This window comes from Strongylocentrotus purpuratus, unplaced genomic scaffold (genome assembly GCF_000002235.5).
Source record: "Strongylocentrotus purpuratus isolate Spur 01 unplaced genomic scaffold, Spur_5.0 spur5_scaffold_6, whole genome shotgun sequence".
Taxonomy (NCBI): domain Eukaryota; kingdom Metazoa; phylum Echinodermata; class Echinoidea; order Camarodonta; family Strongylocentrotidae; genus Strongylocentrotus; species Strongylocentrotus purpuratus.
Window position 1 is genome coordinate 43,545,500 of NW_022145612.1, and position 22,917 is coordinate 43,568,416.

Sequence of the window (22,917 nt, forward strand, 5' to 3'; positions counted from 1 at the left end):
CATTGCTATTTCGAAATAAAGTCATCTTTAATATAATAGGCTTTTGAGGCTTTCCACGTCGTTACTACTTTCGTACGTAATGCCTGTGCTAAATACCTTGTATGGATGAACTAGTTTCCTCTTCCTTGCAGTTGTGATACAAACAAATTAGAGAAAGAAAGAATCCCTCGTCGAAAAGCTTATTGAAAAGTAATCGATTTGACTTTTAGATAAACTGCATTGTAGATGCATAACACAAACCACATTTTCCTCAGGCACGTTGTATGCAGGTGGTATTGTGGTCATTTTTAACGCTAGATATGTTATCCATTATATCAAATCATTTGATGACAAAACAAACATTAAAATTTATATCATTACAACGAATTTGAACCACGCTTTACCCCTAAAAAAAATTGCGGTACACATAGGCGTATGGGCTCCATCTCCCAGCGCCCCCCCCCCCCCCTCCCCATGCTCGTAAGCCATTGTATGACCACTGCCCGCCGAATTTAATCATTCCCAGAAACTTCGATACTTCGATACGTGTTGCTATTTACCATTGGTTGAAGCTCGTGTAAAAACGGTAAATTTGGGTGTGGCTCAGAATTTTAAAAAGCAACATTATGTTACCCGGAGCGATTTATACATTATCATATAATACCTGTAGATGCAGATAGTTTGTTTGTCATCATGCATGTGGCATTGACATTCCATTGCTATCGCAGCGTAATAAAGTACCCACTTCATTTTCGTCTTCGTGATCATTGTCTATCCGCTGTTTAGACTACATTGAATATGACCATGGACCCTACGGTCGATTCATCATCCCGTCCGTCGATCATCCAGATAAATAAGACTAATTGAGACTCGTAGCCTGATTCAAGGTTCCCATTACCATGGGTTAGGGTAATGATACCGTGCTCACGTACACCCATGTGCCAATCTTGCCTATACCTAATGGAGCCAATCATTTTCAGGTAATTACTCTATTGCGCGCCTAATATTGCGCGCCTAATGAGCGCAAGATCACGTGACATCCGATACCCTTTAACGGCGCCGTTTTCCAGCAAATGACATAATGAGCATTCCAAACAAGAACGATTTATTAAATGTTTGCTACGGTAATTTCATTTCAGACTTAATTGGATCACACGCTGACCTGATGATGATTTATCCTTTGTATACTACATAAATTAGGAGTCTCTTGCACGATTCAATTACAATATGATTTATATGTTCTTGCGTGAATCTTATATGACCGGTGCAAGCCATGGTTCTACAACACATCATGTCAAAAACAATACAAGAAATTTATGTTTTTTCCTCCTTTCCAATTCTTTTCGTCAATATTTTCGTGCTATGAGCAATTTACTTGTTTACTTACTTTCCTTCATTTCTTGAGAACATTCTGTTAACAAGTGGAATTTACTGATTTTCTTGCTTTTTTGTAAAACCTTTGCTGGAATGAAAATATGAAGGGAAAGAAAGCTGCAGGCCTACAATATAATAGAAAAAAACAAAGCAAGTTATGTTCAATCAATTTTCTCAAATGTTATGATAACGGCTACTTCATCTACAAGACACCTCTTAAAGGTACTATGTCCCATTTGCAGGCCAAAAAAAAATGAAAAGTTTGTATTCCAATCGCAGTTTAAAGACAATACTAATTTAGATCTTCCCTCAAAACGAAATGGCTTGAAAATGGCTTTTAGTGGGAAAATAACGACCATTGGTTGTCGAATCGACTTAGGTAATTGCAATCACTTAAGTAATAGTCTGATATTCAGGCCCTTTTACCGAATGTTCGTACGTTTTGTGCTGCACAAAGATTCAATCAGTAAGGCCATTACAAGTAGTGGGTTATAGATGTAAACAAATGCTCATGTACCTGTTACAGTACCTGTTACATACATTTCATGTATATTATTACCAACAAAAAAAATATCAGTCAGTCTCTCAATAGTGTCTGACAGGGAAGTCGTCTAGAACGTAAACGGGTTTCCTTGCATAATTTGAATACTAGGATACTGCTAATGTTTAAATTTCACAATTTAACAGATAGGACATACATGACATATTCATAACTCCTGCAAAGTTCTACAGAATTTGATGTTGGCTGCAAAAGGGACATAGTATCTTTAAAACAACAGCCGTGATATCCGCCACCAAAACCACTTGAAATCAATAACTTCACCAAAATGAATTATGTGGTTGGTACCTCTGCACATCCCTGTTTACTTAATATGAGAGGAAAGACCCCATGGTCGTTGTCATTGATTTCGAGTTTTCAATTTCAGGCACTTGATCATAATAACAACAGAGATAATGATTAAATAGTGACAATGATAATTATTATAATGATAACGATGAGGATGATGAAGGTAATAATAATAATATTATTAATAAAAAATAATGGTCATAATAATAATAATGATAATGATATATATAATAATAACAATATTATTATAATAAGAATGATATTAATAATAATATTGTAATAATAACTAAAATGATAATAGTGATAATAAACAATAATAATTTATAGAAACCGTGATAACAACGATCGTAATTACAACTACACCTACAAAATATCATAAATTATCTATGGATCTATCTCTTCGCTAAACACTGAGCCATGTATAAAAACTGGGACGGGTTAAAAAAAAATTACCACCGCAAAAAGCGATAAATTAGGAGCAGCATTAAGAGTGTATTCCTATCGCAATCACCGTCGCTGTGAACCATAATTTATGTAATAGAATCAATTTCAAATTGTATGAATTATCTATAATACTCATCACATACCCTTGACAAATCTTCCCTCTTTTCTTCCACTTACACTCCCATCGCCAGCAATCATGTTACCCCTTTAACAATGATTCTATTAAGACGCACTTCACCCTCGACCCCTCACGTAGATGGTCGTGACCACTGGCGTTTAATTCTCGCTCTGGAATATTGGCGTATTCCACCATTTCCCAGATAGTATTTCAAAATCAGCACGTGGCAACTTATAGCATTACACTCTAATAATGGTTCACGGGCGGCGGTAATGACCAGCTTGAACACGAATAAACTGGACATAATATCGAAGTGGCATCAGTGCGGTAAGAATATCTTCTATGAGGAGTTCGTTGCGGTTTTCTGCGCCGGTGTATGTTACTTAAAACTGGGATTGGTGTGACAATATTACTTAGTTTCTTGTCTGAACCCAATATAAAAACAGTTCGTTTTAACATCTTAAACATGTAAAATGTTCTTGAGATTTGATTAGGTATAATTATAAACCGAACGACGAACCAGTTGTAAAGCAGTCCCTCATAGCTCAGAAAGAGTCTACACGTTCCTCTGAAGAAACTAAAGATCAATCAATCAATCAATAAATAAATCAATGAAATTGCTTCATTTGGATCAGGTAAGAAAGTTATGTCTATTAACATCTTTGATTAAATTGAAAGTTGATATCGGACCACAGTAAGACAGCTTTCATGAATCTGTCATCGATTTATAGAGTGATGAAACACAGGAATCATGGAAGGTAAACTGGTGTTCGTAAAAAAAAAAATTGGACCAGACTGAAATTCAAAGATATAGCTTAAAATCAATGGGACCAAATTCTTCCGTTCCACTTCACTTATATATATATATATATATTTCTATTTATAGGCTAGGTCTTTATTTAGAACAAAAATTGAAAATGACCCAAAGGAGAGCGGGAAAATCCGCCATCTGGCGTGCATGTCTTTCGATCTCTACATAATTATTATTTGGAGCCTTTTATTGTAATTTGTACCTTTTTTCTTCAAATTTTGTTTGTTATTTCACATTGGGTATCCATAAGCTCATGAAGAGGGGGGGGGGGGTGTTCTCCCCTGATAGGGGGGATGTGGTCTTTCATTGATGATGGGTACTTTGCTGCACTCTTCTGAGCATGCAAAGGTGTTGACAGGACTCTCAAAATGTGGTACATGTGGCTCTCGTTGCACTAGTATACCGCTATAGCGGGAGGATAATCGGTATTGTATGGCGTTAATGCATATAGGTGGATGACAAAAAATGTACGCTATGATAGCCGAGGGACATCGGATGTGTCAGCCTGTAATGATTTGATAAGTGATTGGAATTCGTGTAAACAAGAGCAGCTACATACTGACTTACTTTAATAATCATGGACTTTGTGGTAGGGCCCATGCTGCCATCATGAAAGAGTTATACCGCACACGAATTCCAACTTGCGCTTCAGACAGGCTGCATGTTGTGATGGCATGTTATATGCGAAGTACTTTGTTTTGTTATAACAGGGGAGTGTTTCACAAAGACTAACAGCCTTTTCACACACAGCTAAAATTCTATAAACATGATTAGTATAAACGTGTTTGAAACGTGTTTAAACTAATCACGAGCCTTTCACACACAGAAATTTCGGTGCGATCGTTAATCGTTTCGTGATTAACTACTGCTCGTAAAATGCGCAGTAGTGCCATTGAGCATTGAAGGTCATGCCATATCAATCAAAGTGCACGCTCCATCCAGTTTAAACACGTCTGAAACACGTTTAAACACGAATAACCTTTCACACACAAAATGTCAAGCTCTCTAGATACGAACTTCGTATCCGCAGCCTGCTTTTAGGGGCGTATGGATCGCGACTTCGTATCTATCCTAACATCGTATAAACGATGTTCACACTGGGAAAATTTTCTATAAACATGTTTAAAACTGTTGAGTTAAACATGTTTATACTAATCATCTCTGGATACGATGAATTTTAGCTGTGTGTGAAAAGGCTGCAAGATCGACTTAAGTTGGACTTGAACTATGGCAGGCTGTTCATGCCACTAGCTCCTCTAACCATTCCTGGCATTGGTTTCTCAAGGAACTTAAAAATCACGGTCACAATTATACAGAATTTACATTGTTTTATATTTCATTATTGACGGAAAAAATTATCTAAATATCATTAATTTCTAACGTTTTTTCCCTCTAATTTGGTTAAAAAACTTTTAAGGGCAAAAATCGCATACGGTAGTATAAGTCCAAGTCCTAAATATAACTCAAGTATAAAATGTGAGTACCTTTTTCTTCAACAATGAACAATCAAAAATGTAAATTCTGTAGATTTGTGACGTCCCTTGAGAGACCAATGGTGAGAGCGACCAGTGGCACGAATGGCCTGCCATAGTTTAAGTCCGACTTAAGTTGATCTTAGTCTTTGAAACACCCCCTGAATTGGTAAGCGTATCGTTGTTACTCCTTTTATTCGATAAAAAATAGAAGCTAAATTCCTTAAGAAGAAGGAAGATTGTACTTAATGCATTTCACTCATTATCATCTTTGTTATATTGACTGATATTATTAACCTGAAAAACATATTCCAGACAGTTGCAGACAATATTGCTCCGACTGTTAAGCTACTAAATAACGGTAACAATCCTGAGAAAACTTTCCGCTGAAATGTTATCGGTGTTAAAAAAAACCTCACGAGATCAATAAAAACTTGTTTCAATGTTAAGGACGATTTAGGGCCCTTAAAATCAAGTACGAGGTACTTCATTCTAAGAAAAATAAAAGACGTTACCTCTCCTCACCTATCATGCCTATAGCTAAAGTAAATGTTACATTTTGATCTGCTAATCGTTGCCCTTGGCTGAGAATGCAAACACAGCATGATAGCATATCATGATGAAACGTGGAAGGGTAACAGGTGAACACTTTCTCTGTCTCTGTAAACCAGGAAGGCTGATGTCTTGCCATCGCCTTGCATCGCCTTCATGTAAAATCATCATTCATCCACCATCCACCGACAATTTTGCCCAACCCAGCTCTAACCTTTAAAGAAAATCATGTTATCTACTTTTATTTCTTTCTTAAAACATGGAACACCAGGGCCTCATTTCACAAAACTTGTCATCAGTGACAAATGACAGTTTTTGTTTTAAGCTACTGAAATCCTTGCTTCTGATTGGTTATCATCAGATTTTTCACGGATTTTTGACATCGAATTGAGGCTTAGTGAAACGGGTCCCAGATCTTCAGGGGTGCGTTTTAAAGGAATACCCGAAGTTGGTATAATTATATCCTGAGTAGAAATGAGATTTATAATATAATAGAGTAGTGAATACAACCGCATCACAAACGTGTTTTTCTCACAAGTTTAAAATTTGGAAGAATATCTCCAGTCCCTCCCATTCTCTCTCTCTCTCTTTCTCTCTCCCTCACGTTTCATTGCTTAAAATTTCTTGAAATGGTCATCATCATCCCTATCATAGACATTTTACGGACCTCGATATTCCATCAAATTAATTGGCACAAAATTAAATTGAAAATATTGTCGTCTTTAAAAAAAAAAAAAAAAAAAAAAAAAAAAAAAAAAAAAAAAAAAAAAAAAAAAATCGCTTTTGAGAGGATAGTGTATTTCATTAATTATAACCTATGACCAAATCTTTCTGTTATGTCTTATATATTTATTTTTTAAATATAGAACACAAAATTGCATAGCGAGTTGCCAAACAACTGAATGAAACGAGACTGTGCACGTTTGGCGGCTATTTCTAGAGAAGTGCATCCTCTATAGCACAAGTTTTATCCTCGTTCTCTAATTATTTTCTACATATGAAATTCTTTAAAAATATCAAATAATTGCATTATTTTACGAGAAACAGCGATACAGTCTTCGTGTGATATCTGTTTTTTATAGAGTAGTGGCATTCTTGGAGACTGCTCTTTTTTAATGTAATTAAGTGGAATTCATACCTTAGCATCAATTTCACTCGTTTCATAATGAAGGTATAACCGCCTGATAGTTTTGCTCGTTTTCCCACGACGCTTACACTTGGACATTTCTCACCGTGTTTGTCTGATAAAAATATCTTTACTTGATCAAAGAAATATGGACAATTTAAAAAATAATTTACATTCCTTAATTCAATAAGAGAAATATACACAGAATGAGTGAGCAAGATCAAAGAGAGAGAGACAGACAGAGAGAGAGAGAGAGAGACAACAGTAACTCTATTCTACCAAAGAAGAACAAGTTGAACAAGAATTATTAAATTACAGATTCCGACTATTAAATTTGGACTTGATTTCTCTGAGCGCAGGTATACATTTCGAGCATACAGCAATACGACACGATGGGGATTCCATCCAATGACATAACAATTTTAATGATCCTTTAGCGAACCCTCTCCAGCCTTAATTCTTCGTAAGGCTACACCGACAGGGCATCGTTTGAGATACATTTCCATTTCTTACTTCATCCTTGGGAAATGAAAGATATACCTTATCTGTCCGGTGGTGAGTCGTTCCTGATGTATCGGATATATCTCACCAGAGAATTAGATACCCCAAAAAGATGTTTACATTTTGAGTCACCGAAGATAGAAGCTCTCTCCTTGCATCTATTAATTGAAAAAACTTCGGAAAGCCACAAAGAAACAGGGCACATTTGAAACTTGTTTTTTTCTAAACCCAAATCGTATTACTTTCAGGATATGTGCTTACAGCTGGAAACAGAAAACAAGCAAATGAAAGCAAGAGATTGAAATTTGAGAATGGATAATAGGTGTTTCGAAATCTCGCTGGATTTTAGAGATCTAAGTGATTAAATCAGTCATATCTAAATATTTTACAAGGTATGTTTGGTTTTTTAATTAATTCATTATTATCATTATTATTAATTTTTTGTTGTTGTTGCTTCAACAGAAACCTCTCTATTTTATCTGCTGAGAGAATTTTTATATTTACAAGGGGCTTTTCTTGTTTTTTTTAAATTTTAAATTTAATTTATTATTATCATTGCTATTTTTATATAGACCCCCTATATAAATATTTTTTTAGCAGAAAACTCCTGATTTTGAGGGAATTTTGATGTCCTATATAGTCCTCGTGTTCATTACCAGCTCAAACTTTTTGCATGTATACCTGGTAACTTGTTTGGGTTCAAAACCAATTGTGGCACAATGAATAAAGAACATTAATAGTAATATCCTCATTCAATACTTAATATCTTCAAATAGATAACACAGGATACAACTGATCATGCAAGTGTTCTTTACATAAAAAATGAACATATTTTATTACACCACAAAATCGACAAATATTCTAACAACACCTAGCCCATATGTTCTGCCTTATCAAATTATTTAACACAGAGCAACAAAGAGGTAAACTTCATTTCCAAATTTTGAACACAATCCGATTGGATCTAGATATTACAATTGAATCCTTTTCACATTATTTTGTAATGTGCTATAATCCATCAAAGTTGGACATTAGAGCATATCATATTTATTTTAATCACAAGATGGAAAATAGACTTGAAATTCACTACTAGCTTCATCATCACAGCTGTACTGTACATTGACCTTTTCCTAGAGCATTCCAGTTGAACCTACTATCATCTGTTATGACAAAACAAGATTTTGTAAAAATAGCAATCATTTTTAGCCAGATTTAGGTTCGGATTTAGGTTTAAACAACATCAAAACATGCAAAATATACAGTGAAGTAACTTTTCAAAGAAGGATTTTCACTTAAATGAAGTGCGCATATGAATTAGTATTATGACATATGATATTTGAGCTTCCTTGTATATTCCTTATTTTTCTATGAATATCGGAGATCTAGAAAGCCTATCCCAAAGAGGGATTACTTCTTGACGTGTAAAATATGTAAAATATTACGAGGCTCTACAATACGTCATTAAAATCTGACAGCAAAGAAAATGTGAAGGATCACTTACATTACAGTCTTGCATTTTTATAAAAATTCAGAATCTTAAAAGCGTGATTATTGCAGGTTCCTAATAAAAATCATGACAGTACCGGTATATCAATGTGAATGTACTGTAACAAATGACTTTCATGATCAGCATAATATCTATGGAGTGATATCTTCAGAAAGAGATCTCTTTCTGGAGATAGTTAATGGTTTCTGCTTTCTAAAACTGCTCTAGGCCTGATATGTGTAAGATGTTTTTAGGACAGTTAATACAGAGAAATACTGTCTGATTCATAGATAATTACCACTGAATATTTCTGGGGTAGTGTTCACATGGGCAAATAAATGAAAAACTGAGCACATTAATACAGGTATAAAATACATTACATATTTTTGTTTACAAACATATAAAGTTAGATGGCTCAGTAAAACTGAACTTAAATAGGAATATCCACACAAGCTGGTTCAGATACTGAAAATATAGCTCTGTCTGCTTGCAAAGAATCCTTTCAAAGGCATCATTCTCATAATTTAAAACAGTTCATGTACGACAGCTCAAAAGTTGACTATGTGTAGAATTAGGTCAACAAATGTCCAAGCTGGAACATTTTATATACAGTTTCCTCCCTTGTTTTTCACTTAGGATTTGTCCAGTTACAGATACCATCAGCTTTATGTGGGAACGGTTGTTTAATGAGATCATCCAAGGCTTGTGTTAGGTGACATATGAAGATCAAAGATCTATGAAAAAAGAAAAAAGAAAGAAAATGAAGAACAAATTAAATATGAAAAATCAAAAATACAGTAAATAAATATGAAAGTACATGCATTATCAGCATTGCTCTGACTTGTGCAGATTTCTGAAAGATGAATGACAAAATATTACATGATTAAATGTATGAAAAGTGAACTACTACAGGTCACAAAGGAGGAGCAGTTAATCAAGTTAATGTGTTTGATGTTATTATCCAATAACTCATTTACAACAAGCCAACATCCAACTAGACTACCACCATTCAATATTGAAACTATGGACGCTGCAACAGGATTATTCACTTTTAGTTCTTTTCAGATTGACCTTGCAATGAAGAACAGCTGAACAGGAGAAAAGCTGCATTTCATTATCAATAGACAACCACATTAACTAAATCAACCTACACAATAGTAATTTCTATCGCATTAATAAAGCTAATTACACCATGGCATTAGCCCTGAGGCTGTTCTTTGTGAATTAATTATTCATGTTAGCGCCATAGACCATTAAATATTTAAATAATCATTCTCAAAATGTACATGTTGAGATGTTGGTAAGTAAATTGCGACAGGTAGTTCAACAGTATTGCAGTGCAGAGTTTGTGAAGTCAAAGTAGTAAAAAGGAGATTTTGCATATATCTATTTGTCATTTTTAATACAACTCTGAGGTAATACGTAACACATGATGTGTCCAGACACACCCACCCCCCCCCCCCAAAAAAAAAGAAGATTTAAACAAAAATTGCATGGTGTGATTTTGAGTATCAGCTTGATTAAACGCATCGTTCAACAATGTTAAATCTAAGATGCACAGCCATACGTGTTATCAATGTCTGTGATATGGTGTAATATTGAAGTGCCTCAAAAAAATAAAAATCTTACCATACTCGTTTTGCGCAATAGGCGGTAGTGTTATGAAAACCGTTAGAAAAACGCAAAATTTGGTTCCGATTTTCAATCATAAATATCTTGATAATCAAACAAGCAATTCGTCCCTATTTTCACGAAGTGACGGTAGTGAGGAATCTCATCACGCAAAGTGAATGCAATTTTTTTTCACTACCTTCCCTTCGTGAAAACAGCGACGAATTGGCTTGTAAAAGTCATGGGGTTCCTGACTGACCTAAAGGTTTATAATTATCATTGCAGCATGAGCTAAATCAAGGACTTTGTTTCAAAATCTGAGACAAAGTTACCAGATCCCTTTAAGGTGCAGTTGGTCAGGATGGTCAAATTTTAAATTTTTAGTTTTTCCTGGAAGAGTATACTTTCCTCTACCTATATCTTTAAAAAATTAGGAAGCACAAAATAATCTGAAAGTGGGATTTTTGGACAGTTTTTGTAGACCTACGACTGTCTGACCCTGATTTTTTAAATAGCAATTTTCATTTCTCTATGACAATGGCTACTGGTCTCTTTAGGTCACAATAAGGAACATGATAAACTTAATTAGTGTGCCAAGTTTGAGGTCAATTTGATAATCCAGTCACAGATATTTCTATAGAGTTCTGATTCTCCTTTTTATTCACCTTGCACAACTCCTTGTGAGTCAGAGTACATCAATAGAGCACAGACTTATACTGTCCTTTTTTCTAAAATTAAATTCTATCAGACTGGATTTTCTTCTCGTTTGTCATTTGGCTAGGAAAATCCAACTGTAATGAGTTATTTTTAAAGCTGAGAATCTCCTCCATTAAAATCAGACCTAAACTACAAAATCAAATCTGGCAACCTTTTGGTGGTTTTAGGGTGCCTGGTCACGAATACAATGGAATGCCTTAATTTCTTGAGAAATAGCATATCTTGTTTTTATTTTCTATGATTTTATCCTACACCACTGATCAATATATTATTGTATTATAGCTGATCCACCTAATTATAAACATGTATCTCAGATGAAATTGTTGCTGAACTGAAAAATTACAGGTAATGCATTATTCAAGAAGATACATCTCAAAAATATATTTTTAAGGGGAGTTCCCAAAGAAGAACAGTGTATGAATCAATTGGATATGATCTGATTTTTATATAACAAAAATTATCAACAGACTTCAGCCTAAGTAATCTAGGCTTAGTATTTAATGGGTTCAAAGTCTATGGAGTTATATAGCAATAGTCCTAAACTCCAAATGATAATGGGTATTAATAAGGTGATTCCATTAATAGCAAACTATCTAATGGGTACCTGGTAGGAATTAATTCCTTGAAATGCTAGAGCGCCGTAATGGCAGTTAGGCTAAAGCCGGGGTAATAATTTCCAAATTTGGAAGCGCATAGAGACTTTTAAATGTGATATGCGTTATACAAGAACTGTATATTATTATTATTATTAAAATACATTTATCTTGGGATAAGTTTTGGGGTAAGTTTTGCCATAGGTTTCAAAGAGTGTCATCAACGAATGGCTGTGCAATAGTTCACCATCACTTCTGTATCTATAGATCTATTCCTACAAGACTACAAACAAACAAAAGATGCACTCCCGCAAAAGTGTGCTCTGATTCTGTCTTTTCAAAATCACATAATACATTTGCTGTTTATGACTTGAAAGTTGGTGACTTTGACATTTGAAAATTCAAGAAATGTCTTTCACACGCTATTTTCAGCCTAAGATACCTCACTTAATCACTTAAAGACAGATGAGGTGAGGTGAAGTACCTGCTTCTGTCTCTGAGGCGACGGACGTGTTCTCCCACACTGCTATTAGCAGGTTCTACCCATTATTTCCACCTCAGTGACTTAGAGAAAGTGGCCACTGAGAGATCTCTATTATTCAGCTAATTTATTTATGGAATATAAATTGCTGGAATGCTTACTCTAATATCTAGGGAGGGCTGTCTAACCTTGTCCTGGGATTCTATTGTGTTGTATTAGGCTAATCAACCATGTGCACGTCATAGTCTTGTTTGCACTTTCAAACGGAGAACGTCTCTCCTCAATTTTTTATTTCAATTGTATTCGGCACAAAAGTGTTCCCATCTGCCCATAATCAGTCATTCAATATTAGCAGTGCAAATAAAATATCATATTGACTAATGGCCATGTCATTGTGATCATTCATACTGCCTGGCAATTAATAAGAGGTAAAATTTCCCCAACTTTGATATGAAAATAAAAATGTAGGAACTAATTAAATCAGAACATTCTACTGAGTGCAAACACAACTTTTTGCAATCAGAGCATGTATCTGATTCTGTCAGGGCCCTCTCAAGAAATGAGGTCTGAAAACACTTGAGGATATTTCTTTAAATGAAGTGAAAACAAGTTAAAAGTTTCTACTGACTAAAGGGCAACAATGCTAGTGAAATGCCATGCTCTGCATTAGTCCTTCCAAATGTCTGCACTTAGTTATGAAAATATAACTCACTAATTCCATGTTTTAATGTTTAACTTTAAGTCTCCTTTAAGTACTACTATACCAACAAAACTAAACTTTGAGTTTGAAGATGAATCCTTTAGCAATACATCATGATCATCACTCAAATTGTTTGGGCAAAACTCCCTAATAGCTGCAAATTACATTTGTCTATAGATGGAAATGTAGTTTATACTACACTCTCATTGAATGTTGAACAGTCAAATGAACCACAGCTGAGTGAAATGCCATTGACTTGAAGCACAATTTGACAATTGAGTTACCAGAGACAAAAATGTCATGACCAAATTAAAAAATGAATGATTTAACAGATGAAATTGAGCCTCTTACCAGTTAAATTTTAATGGGGGTAACATGAATAGTATAGAATTGTGCTGTGTGACATATCCACATCATGAAATAATAAGTGAGACATTGTAGTTCATCATTCAGGTGTAGGAGGATGTATGTATGTATGTATGTAATTGTTTATCATTGTATTTTGTTTGTTATAGCGCATAGAGACTTTGGTGATAAGCACTTTATAAGCACCATTTTTATTCATTTATTTATTTATTTATAGTGCATCTGAAGTAATATCTCTTCTCTAGCATAATTTCCCACTTAACTGCCATTCTGCCACTTTGGTTGAAACTAATTTATAAACAAAGCGATCAAACATATGACAACTACATATTTTGATCACATTACATATCTTCTGAATCATCTAGCTTTGAAAAGTAAGAGCACTATCAAATCGAGAGTTGAAACACAAGTGCCAATTCAATGTCCCCTGATGCAATCATGAATTTTACAGATGATCAACCGATATATATCGCAACCAAACCCATGATGCTTTTAAACTTAATCATGCCACATTGAACCAAGCACTTCTCCCCAACTCTTCCTAAATGTTTCTGTTGAACAATTTATGTCTCTTCCTTTCCTCTCCACCCTCCTTTTATTCTCTCCTTAGCATTCATTCTCCTCAAATTCTCCACTTTCCGTACTCATGTTTTTTATCACAAAGCTAATGACCCATTATGACTCTTACAAAGTGATACACAGGTAGTTCATCTCACAACATAACATCATTTACTTAACTCTGATACTAACATATTGAACGTATTCCTTCTTATTCTTCTACGAATCATGAGGAAGAGAAGACAGTCTCGAGTTGGTATTTGTGTTTGTTAAACAATGATTGAACGCAAATGCCAATTCAACCTCCTGTAAGTAACCTTGTACATGAGCAAACTGCCAACTAAGCTACCATCATTTTGTGAAGGATGCAGATAGAATGAAACAGGATGCTTGAAACAGCACATGGGAAATAAAGACAAAGGAGACACAAAATGTAAACCTACAATGAAAATAAACATCGGTTTGATTAAATGCTGAGAGGTAGATAGAGCGAATTGAGGACAACAGAGAGATAGAGGGGGGGGGGGGGGGTGAAAGACCGGTAAGGGAGGAAGGTGTTGTATCTCTCCTTTTCATTCAAATTGCCTTCCTCCTCTCCTTCTTCTCTTCTCTTTCTTCATTTTCACTTTCTTTGCCATTCAACAGGGTGAGGGGTGTATGTAAATCCCTCCCATTTCTCTGGTAAATCAGAATAACCCACCTTTATAAACAGCTCTAAAGGTGTGTGTTCCCCAAGGATACATTAATATCATGGATAACTACTCAGGAAAAAATGGTCAGGAAAATAACAAACACCAAGTGCTAGGAAGAAAAAAAACTCACCTTGAATAAACTCAGGTGCGCTCGTGATACATCACATAAAAACACTAGGGTACCTTGTCGTCATTTCTGAGAGCTTGTGTATTTATAAATCCAACCCCTCGATTGATAAGCCATATATCTGCTTTACGGTAAGAACAGGCAAAGGATACCTTTAAATCCCATAGAGAGGATATACATTTTTAATGCTGGAACTCTGTCAAGACCTTCTCTCTTTCACACTAAACTAGATTACACCTCACAGTGAAATTCACAAGGGTCATGTTTTAACGGATCTTATTAGATTCTCTCCCAAATCTATCTTGTGACAATAGAAGTCTGTGGCACTCTGAAAAGAATTGATCGCACCGCATTTGAAATATAAATGAAAACCTTGAAGCCTTGTTCCAGGCTACTTGTACGTGAGGCCTGATGTATCCACTGAAATATTGATAGTGCTTCGAGAGCACCCGATTACAATATAGACCCCTGTCAGATACAATGTACAGCCAAGATATATTCTGTTATAACTAAGAACCACCATAAAACTAAGCGCTTCTTTCAGTGTATCTTACATTATTGATGGTATGTGAAATCAATGCTTTAGATCATTCAAGAAACTGCAGATGCATTCACAGTTAGATGAATGAACAGATAATCTATAATGTAACCTCTAAGGTCACCTTGAGGTATGGTAATGATGGAAAATATAATTCACAGATCGAAATGAAACTTACACCAGCTGTTCACTTTAGCAAACACTTCATATCTGCTCAGTAATGAGGAGAAAAGAGAGAAAAGAAGAAGAAAAAAATTGTGTCACCTGTCCTGACCAAATGTTGAGCGATTGAACACTTGATTTTAGATTTTTCAGAAAATGTAATTATTTCAGGAAGTTACTATTTCATACACTTTTCTGTTGTAGACTGTCGATCTACAGCATAATAAATGCTTCAGAATTACCATAAAGCTATAGAGTGCCTCTCAAAATGCAGTTCCTTTACCACTACTGAAGCTTATTCAACCCATGAAGGCTGAGGCTGAGCCTGAGAAGAGAAAATTTGGGATTATAACTTTACAGTTTACATCCATGTGAGATGGAAGTTGTGTGAAAATAAAACCCTGTAGAAGACAGTACAAAGTAATGGTTCAGTCTGCAAACTAAATAAAAACACTTCAAAATGCCAAATGGGTTTTCCCTCCAACGAAAGCCTAGGATTATGAATATACATGTACCTGGGAATACAAACTATAACGACAAGCTCTCATGTATTCATGGACATTAAGATATATGGTGTTCAGTAAGGGGAATAGCTTCTTCCAAAGGCATGGCCAGTCATCCACATCACAATGGTAAACATCTTTTTTGCACAAAAAGCCCATTTTCGACAGAGATAAAAACTCTTTATGGGTTCGTTTATGGCTTTTGTAAGATACAAAGTTTCTCCCAAGATGCTTGTCATAGTGTGCTAAAAACGTGCTTTGCAAAACATCCCTTTCAAAGTCCTCCAAAGGGACCATCCTTTTTTTAAAGGGCAAAACAAAACTTCATGCATGGAGTCATAGTTTCAGTGGAACGCTACATGTAATTTGCAACATAGTTGTTTATGAATTATGGTTTTTGAGTGGTAAGATGGCGCTCAAAGATAATGCTGAGCCCAGCCATGCAAGCTTCTTGCTAGCTCTTTCTGTGTCGGGGGACGTCCAATGGGAACCTATTGGTCGGTCGCTAAATCAGGCGACCTTTCACAACGAGAAGAGTCGAGGCATCATGAGGGGGCAAGGATGAGGACGGGGACGGGATCGACAGAGATCTGAACAGTCTCCAAAAGTTCACAAACCCCTTCGAAACCTGGTGGGAATGGAAGTCATGGCGTAAATCATCCCATGAACCTTTACACTTTTTGATGCCTGTCTACCCTATATCTCCTTCTCAGTCTCACCCTCTCTATCTTTCTCTGACTTTGTCTCTTACACATATATGAATATCTTCAATATCCAAAAATAGGCATTCATGTTGAAACTTCTCTTTTCCTCATTATCAAAGTACAGTCTAATCTGAAGCAAACAACAAAGATATAAAGGGAAGAAAAAAAAGCTATGACATACATTCTGTATACTTTGTTGATAATCTATATTCTGTTATATATATCTCAGAATTTGAACTGCTGATAGTAATGAATAGAATTAGCTATTAATTCAATATGCCATTGGGTTTGCACTTTAAATGAAAATGAAAACATTTCCAATGGCTAAGTGTTTTCATTCGTCAAAAGTTATCACATGCTTAGTATTCAATGGGTAAACTAAACTCAGAGCTAAATATAAAGCATGTCAATTCTAAATTGCAAATTTTAATGTGTATATCTATTATGTTGACCTGCATCTTTAATCTTACAATACATATGCTGTTATACTGACAGGTCTTAATATCATAATGATCCACAAATAGAAAGCAGTGTCTTTGCATGAGGTTCAGATCTTATCAGAGTAGAACAGTGGGTGAAAATCTATATGGTACTAGCTTTTGAATGTTAGATATAGTGATCACTAAAAACAATTGTACATACAATGTTTTCTTATGTCAAAAGTAATTTGACAGTGATCTTATTTTCATTTTGCATGGAGCCCTTGCACCCAACCTTTATGCCCTCCCCCTCAAACTTACCTATCCAAATATAAAGAGGAGAATTCCATTTTGATGTGTTTTTGAGTGACATATCTCTCTTCTAATCTCGATGAGCATGCAGTAGCAGACCATCTAGATGAGTCCACAGGGATTTACCAGATCAGGCTTGATATAACATTATAATCCTTTCACTTAATAACAAGTGTTGAGTGGTCCTGACAGGTATGGTACGACCACAATCACACTTAACCCTTTAACCCCATTCCATCCAACTTCTCCCAATGATACCCCGACAACACAATCATCCAAAATGCATTAGGGCGCGTTCATGCTTGATTTTGAAGGCAGAATGAGCGATTTGTAACGCTCATCCTAAACGCTCATCGTAATCGCAGTTCCACGGTGCACTGTTCATGCTCACTTCTCCAGGCAATTCTCCTTGGGTGGTCTTCAGCTGGATTCGCAAACCTGTGTGCGCATGCTACGTAGACCCACTAGAGGTCAGTGCGTTGACCCCATTTAAACGCGTTTACAAATTGTAAACGCATCTTTTTGTGAGTTTACGATCGGCGATCGTGATCGCCGTTTCTCGGTGATTCTACAAAAGTGAGCATGAACACAATCGTGTTTTAAACTAAACGCGTAACAGATGCCTGATTCTGGCCGTCAAATTCAAGCATGAACGCGCCCTTAGAACAACGTGCTAGGATGTTCAACTTCCAAAGTGGAAAAATAATGGTGGGCATATAAAACTCTTTTATGGGACATCAAAGTGTCAGCTAATTCCACAGAGACTACTCCTCCCCACCATAGAGTCAAGAAGAGGGTACGGAGAGATAGCAAAAAGAGGTAGCAGCGTTACAGAATTCCCAATCCCATGATAACAATCAAAGAGCCCACTCCTTTTTGGCTTGGAGTGTCTTGAGACATCTCCTCAGCAAATCAATTTAGGTGTCACCGTTCTGACGAAACAAAACCTCCGACAGTCACTTCAGAGACTGTAAAAACTCGGCATATTGCTAGTTCTTCTCTCCTTGAATGTCAAGCTCTTTAGGCAGTTTTGTATTGGGTTTCTACAAGATTACCTAGCTTTATCGCGAGCAGCCTGACAGAATGGTATGAAAAATTCAAAATATCTCTGAGGCTAACAAACACTTTCAGTAGCACTAATGATTCATACGCCGTACAGAAAAAAGGTTTTTAAATTGATTGCATTGGTTTATCTTGCTTTAGGAGACCAATTTATTTGCCAGTTATCAAGAATGTTGATGGTTTTTCATTCGACAAAAAATCTAATGCCATTTCACTAATGAATTGTCTGTCTAATAAAAGAAAAAGATTTTGACAATCACTTCCTACACAAACCCTGAGCTTCTTTTCGGTTTTCACCCTGCTTAAACCTTTATTCAGTTCGCAGTATTACCTAACATGCGAGATATATACTATTAGCTTTTTACATCTCGTATCCTATTTCTATATAACAAGAATGCTTGTATTAATTATGGGGATATTCTATGATTTGAAAGGGGGGACAGGCTAAGTCATTTATGCCTTCATGATATTCATAATGAAATACTGAATAAATTTACCATTCAATGATTTGGCTCTTATTCTTGTATAATATTGGGTAAAATTTGTGTGATGACTCAAAATGAGGATAAATGATACAGCTTCAAAGCTGAATTTGTTTCTATAACAGTGAAGAAAAAAAAAGCAAGACATTATGCTTTGGAGAAAGACAAACATAACGCTCGACTTGGCCACCACCGATGTACGTGCATCTAGCCCTTAGACCAGTCACCAGACAACAATAAGACAAAGAGTCTGCTTTTGGGATTCAGATTCCTGCGCAAATTGGCATGATGAAATGGCTGATGAAAGGAAATCAAAGCAATTTTCTTCTAATGAATCTGTAATTGGAAATTGAGGAGGAGCCGATGAGCCGCTCTTCGCAGACCAACATTGGACGGCGTCCTGCCAGATGATTGAATCCTGACTGCCAACCGGGCGATGCCTCACCGATAGATGCCAATGTGTGCACAAGACGAGGCACATTTGCCTGCGACGACTATTTCGAGGTACATTGGTGAGAAATGTAAAAGGTAATCATTCATGATGGTGCCTTTTGTCATGAACTCACCTGACCTACGTCGTCGCAGTGAACACCTAGGGTGGGACCAGGCAGGGAAACATGTAGCATTTAAACCTCAAACATTATGTGGCATTCACTTCCCTCCCTGCATTCTTATTACACACTATGCTGTGATGAAATGAAATTCATGGTCAATTACGGGGACTGTCACATGATCATGTTTAGACGTTCCCCGCACGTTCTTCAAGCCTCTAGGACAGAAGATGAGATGCTGTCATTCACGTGTAAACATGAGAATTTGTTTTTCATTAGGTGTGTGGCTATTCCTGCATTGATCGTATCTATTTAACATGTTGACAAATTGGCAAATTTGCTGAACTGTTAATTAATTTGTCTGTAATAGAATGAATAACCCTGAAAGTTTTAAAGAAAAAATATCAATGTTAAGTAATGGAAAAATCATGTTGATTTTCTGTTAGGATCATAAGAATTCTATTTGCAGCATGGTTTCAATAACTCTGAAATAGAAAAGATAATCATAACTATAGAAGCTCCATGAAATTACTGGAGATTGAGATTATTTTGCTTCCCATAACCTTTTGGATCTACTTTTTCATCATGTATTTTATTACATCAGAAAGAGCATTCAATATACAGTGTCAAATCTCATCACAGTCAACTTCAAATCTGTTTACATTCAAAGTTGAATACGCACATGAATTTAAAAAGAAAACTAGATGGAATTCGACTGCGCGCAGTCGAAAATGATGCCTCCGTCATAGAGCAATTTTACAAACCGAAACGGAAGAAATTTTTCAAATTCAAGTTCAATTGTAATCCATTAACATGTTCTCAGAATATCGTGATTACAAGCAATTTCTCATAAACATATATGACCCTTTGATCTTTGACCTCATGACCCTAAAATCTACTCAGTTCATTGGCTCTGCAAGATTTCCTGAGTTAAATAGTAATCCATCTGTCAGTTCTAATGAGAATGCGTCCACAAGCTATTTTTGCATACATAATGAGCCCATGACCTTTGATCTTATGAACCATTCATTGGCTCTGCAAGATACATAAATGATCTAAGTTTGGCAGGAATCCATCAATCTGTTCTAATGATAATACGATCACAAGCTATTTTTGCATACATAATGAGCCGCATGACCTTGACCTTTACCTCATGACCCCAAAATCTAATCAGTTCATCAGCTCTGCAAGTAACATACATGACCAAAGTTTGGCAGGAATCCATCAATCGGTTGTTCAGATAACGCGATCACGAGCTGTTTTTGCATACATAATGTGCGCTGTGACCTTTGACCTCGTGACCCCAAAATCTAATCAGTTCATTGGCTTTGCAAGATACATACATGACCAAAGTTTGGCAGGAATCCATCAATCGGTTCTTCAGATAACGCGATCACAAGCTGTTTTTGCATACATAATGAGCCCTGTGACCTTTGACCTTTGACCTCGTGACCCCAAAATCTAATCAGTTCATCAGCTCTGCAAGATACATACATGACCAAAGTTTGGCAGGAATCCATCAATCGGTTGTTCAGATAACGCGATCACAAGCTGTTTTTGCATACATAATGAGCCCTGTGACCTTTGACCTTTGACCTACGTGCTCCAAAATGTAATCAGATTGTTTTCCTATAGTGATACACACTATCAGTAAGTTTGAAGTTTAAATCTCCAGTGGTTCTTGAGATATCATGATAACAATCTCAATGTATGGAATTTCATAAGTTGACCTCTGTGACCCTTGACCTTTGACATACGTGCTCCAAAATCTAATCAGATCGTCTTCCTATGGTGATACATACTATCCTTAAGTTTTAAGTTTAAATCTCAAATGGTTCTTGAGATATCGCGCTAACAAACTCAATACAAGGAATTTCATAAGTTGACCTCTGTGACCTGTGACCTTTGACCTACGTACTCCAAAATCTAATCAGATCGTCTTCCTATGGTGATAAATACTATTCCCGAGTCTTAAGTTTAAATCTTAAATGGTTCTTGAGATATTGTGATAACGGTCAAACGGGACGGACGGACGGACGTACGGACGGACGGACGTACGGACGGACGTACGGACGTACGGACGTACGGACGGACAACCCGAAAACATGATGCCTCCGGCACCACCTTCGGTGGCGGAGGCATAATAATTATGTTTGGCATACTGTTTGAAGTTTTTAGATAGTTAATGAAAACAAAATGTCAATTTTAAGGAAACATGAACTGAGATGACCTACAAGTAAGATAAGATTTTAAAAAACTGTTTCATTTATGTACAATGTTTGTTTCATGCACTTTGAATACCTCACAGAAATAGGTCAAAGAGAAGGAAAAAAACTCATCTATTTCAAAATGATTTCAAATAGTCTACAATGACTTTGCCAAGCGGCACGAAGTTAGCACAAATGGAGTCTGAACGACTAGGAAGACATATCGTCGCTGTTTTCACGAAGTGACGGTAGTGAAAAAAAATTGCATTCACTTTGCGTGTAGATTTTCCTCACTACCGTCACTTCGTGAAAACAAGGACGATATCCTTAACCTAGTACCTACTTGTACAAGGCAAGCAAGCACCTCTTTAGACTGTATGACTGGAACAATCAATATTAAAGAAATGGTACTACGTGATCATCTAGCTCCCTTCCTTCATGAAGAAACAGTCCCTTTCAGGCAAACTTATCCGACTGGTGGTGTCGATTGTAATTCATGAATCTTGGCAGGATCAGGATAGCCCGGGGTTAAATAATACATTAATAATAACTTGGCTATTTCATGGTGGTAGAAAATATGACGGAATACTATTGAAAGTGTTACACGGGAAAAATTTCAAAGAAACTGAGCTGGAAAGCAACACCATAAGATAAAGACACACAGAATGAAGTGCATATAAGAGAGACGGGGAGGGGAAAACAAAGAAAAAGTTAGAAGGAAAGAGATATGCTATAGTAAAATAATTATATATGAATGGAATATACAATGGCCTGCTTCCTTGGGGTGTACTGAGAGACAAGTGTTAGAGTACTCCATTAATTCAGACCTAGAATCAGTCAATAGCCTGCCCTAACCCAACCCGACCATCTGGGCATACGTGATGAGTGCTTCTTCCCACTTACTCCGTTCACATATGGCCTACAACACATCTTTAAACAATACGATCATTTATATTCCTATGTTGTAATTTCCGTCTTCTTAGATTCTCTTTCTTCTCATCTTCCTGTAACTGTCTTTACCTTATCTTATCTTTATCTTTCCTCTGTCCTCTGTTGTTGAGAATGTTTTTTATGTAAAATAAATTTGTATCTTGTTTATGTACTATGTATTTATTTGGGGATCATTCTCATCAAGCCAATCTTGGCTTTCACGATTCCACACTTCCTTTTATCTGATCTTCATAATGAACCAACATGAATATACCTATGATTTTTTTTAAAGAGAGTGAAATAAATGAAATGAAATATGCATAATTCTTATTGATACCATATGAATATATAGAAATACAATTTAGAGATTAAGATCAAATTAAGTGCGCTGATTTATCAGGTATTATTATTATTAAAGGTAAAGACCAGTATTGGTAACGCCCCAATTTCAAAAAATGAAATGGAAGCTCTCATTACCAATCATGTGAAAGA

General features: G+C 36.0%; 1 protein-coding gene across 2 annotated transcripts in view; it reads right to left on the reverse strand.

The window, feature by feature from the left end:
• Window positions 1–8,023: 8,023 nt before the first annotated feature.
• LOC764762 (interleukin enhancer-binding factor 2) overlaps window positions 8,024–22,917 on the reverse strand; it is a 62,592-nt gene continuing 47,698 nt past the window's right edge. For both annotated transcript variants that reach the window (XM_031000319.1, XM_031000320.1), the window contains one exon: window positions 8,024–9,444. The gene's annotated coding sequence lies outside the window, so the exon portion shown is untranslated. The remainder of the gene's footprint in view (window positions 9,445–22,917) is intronic.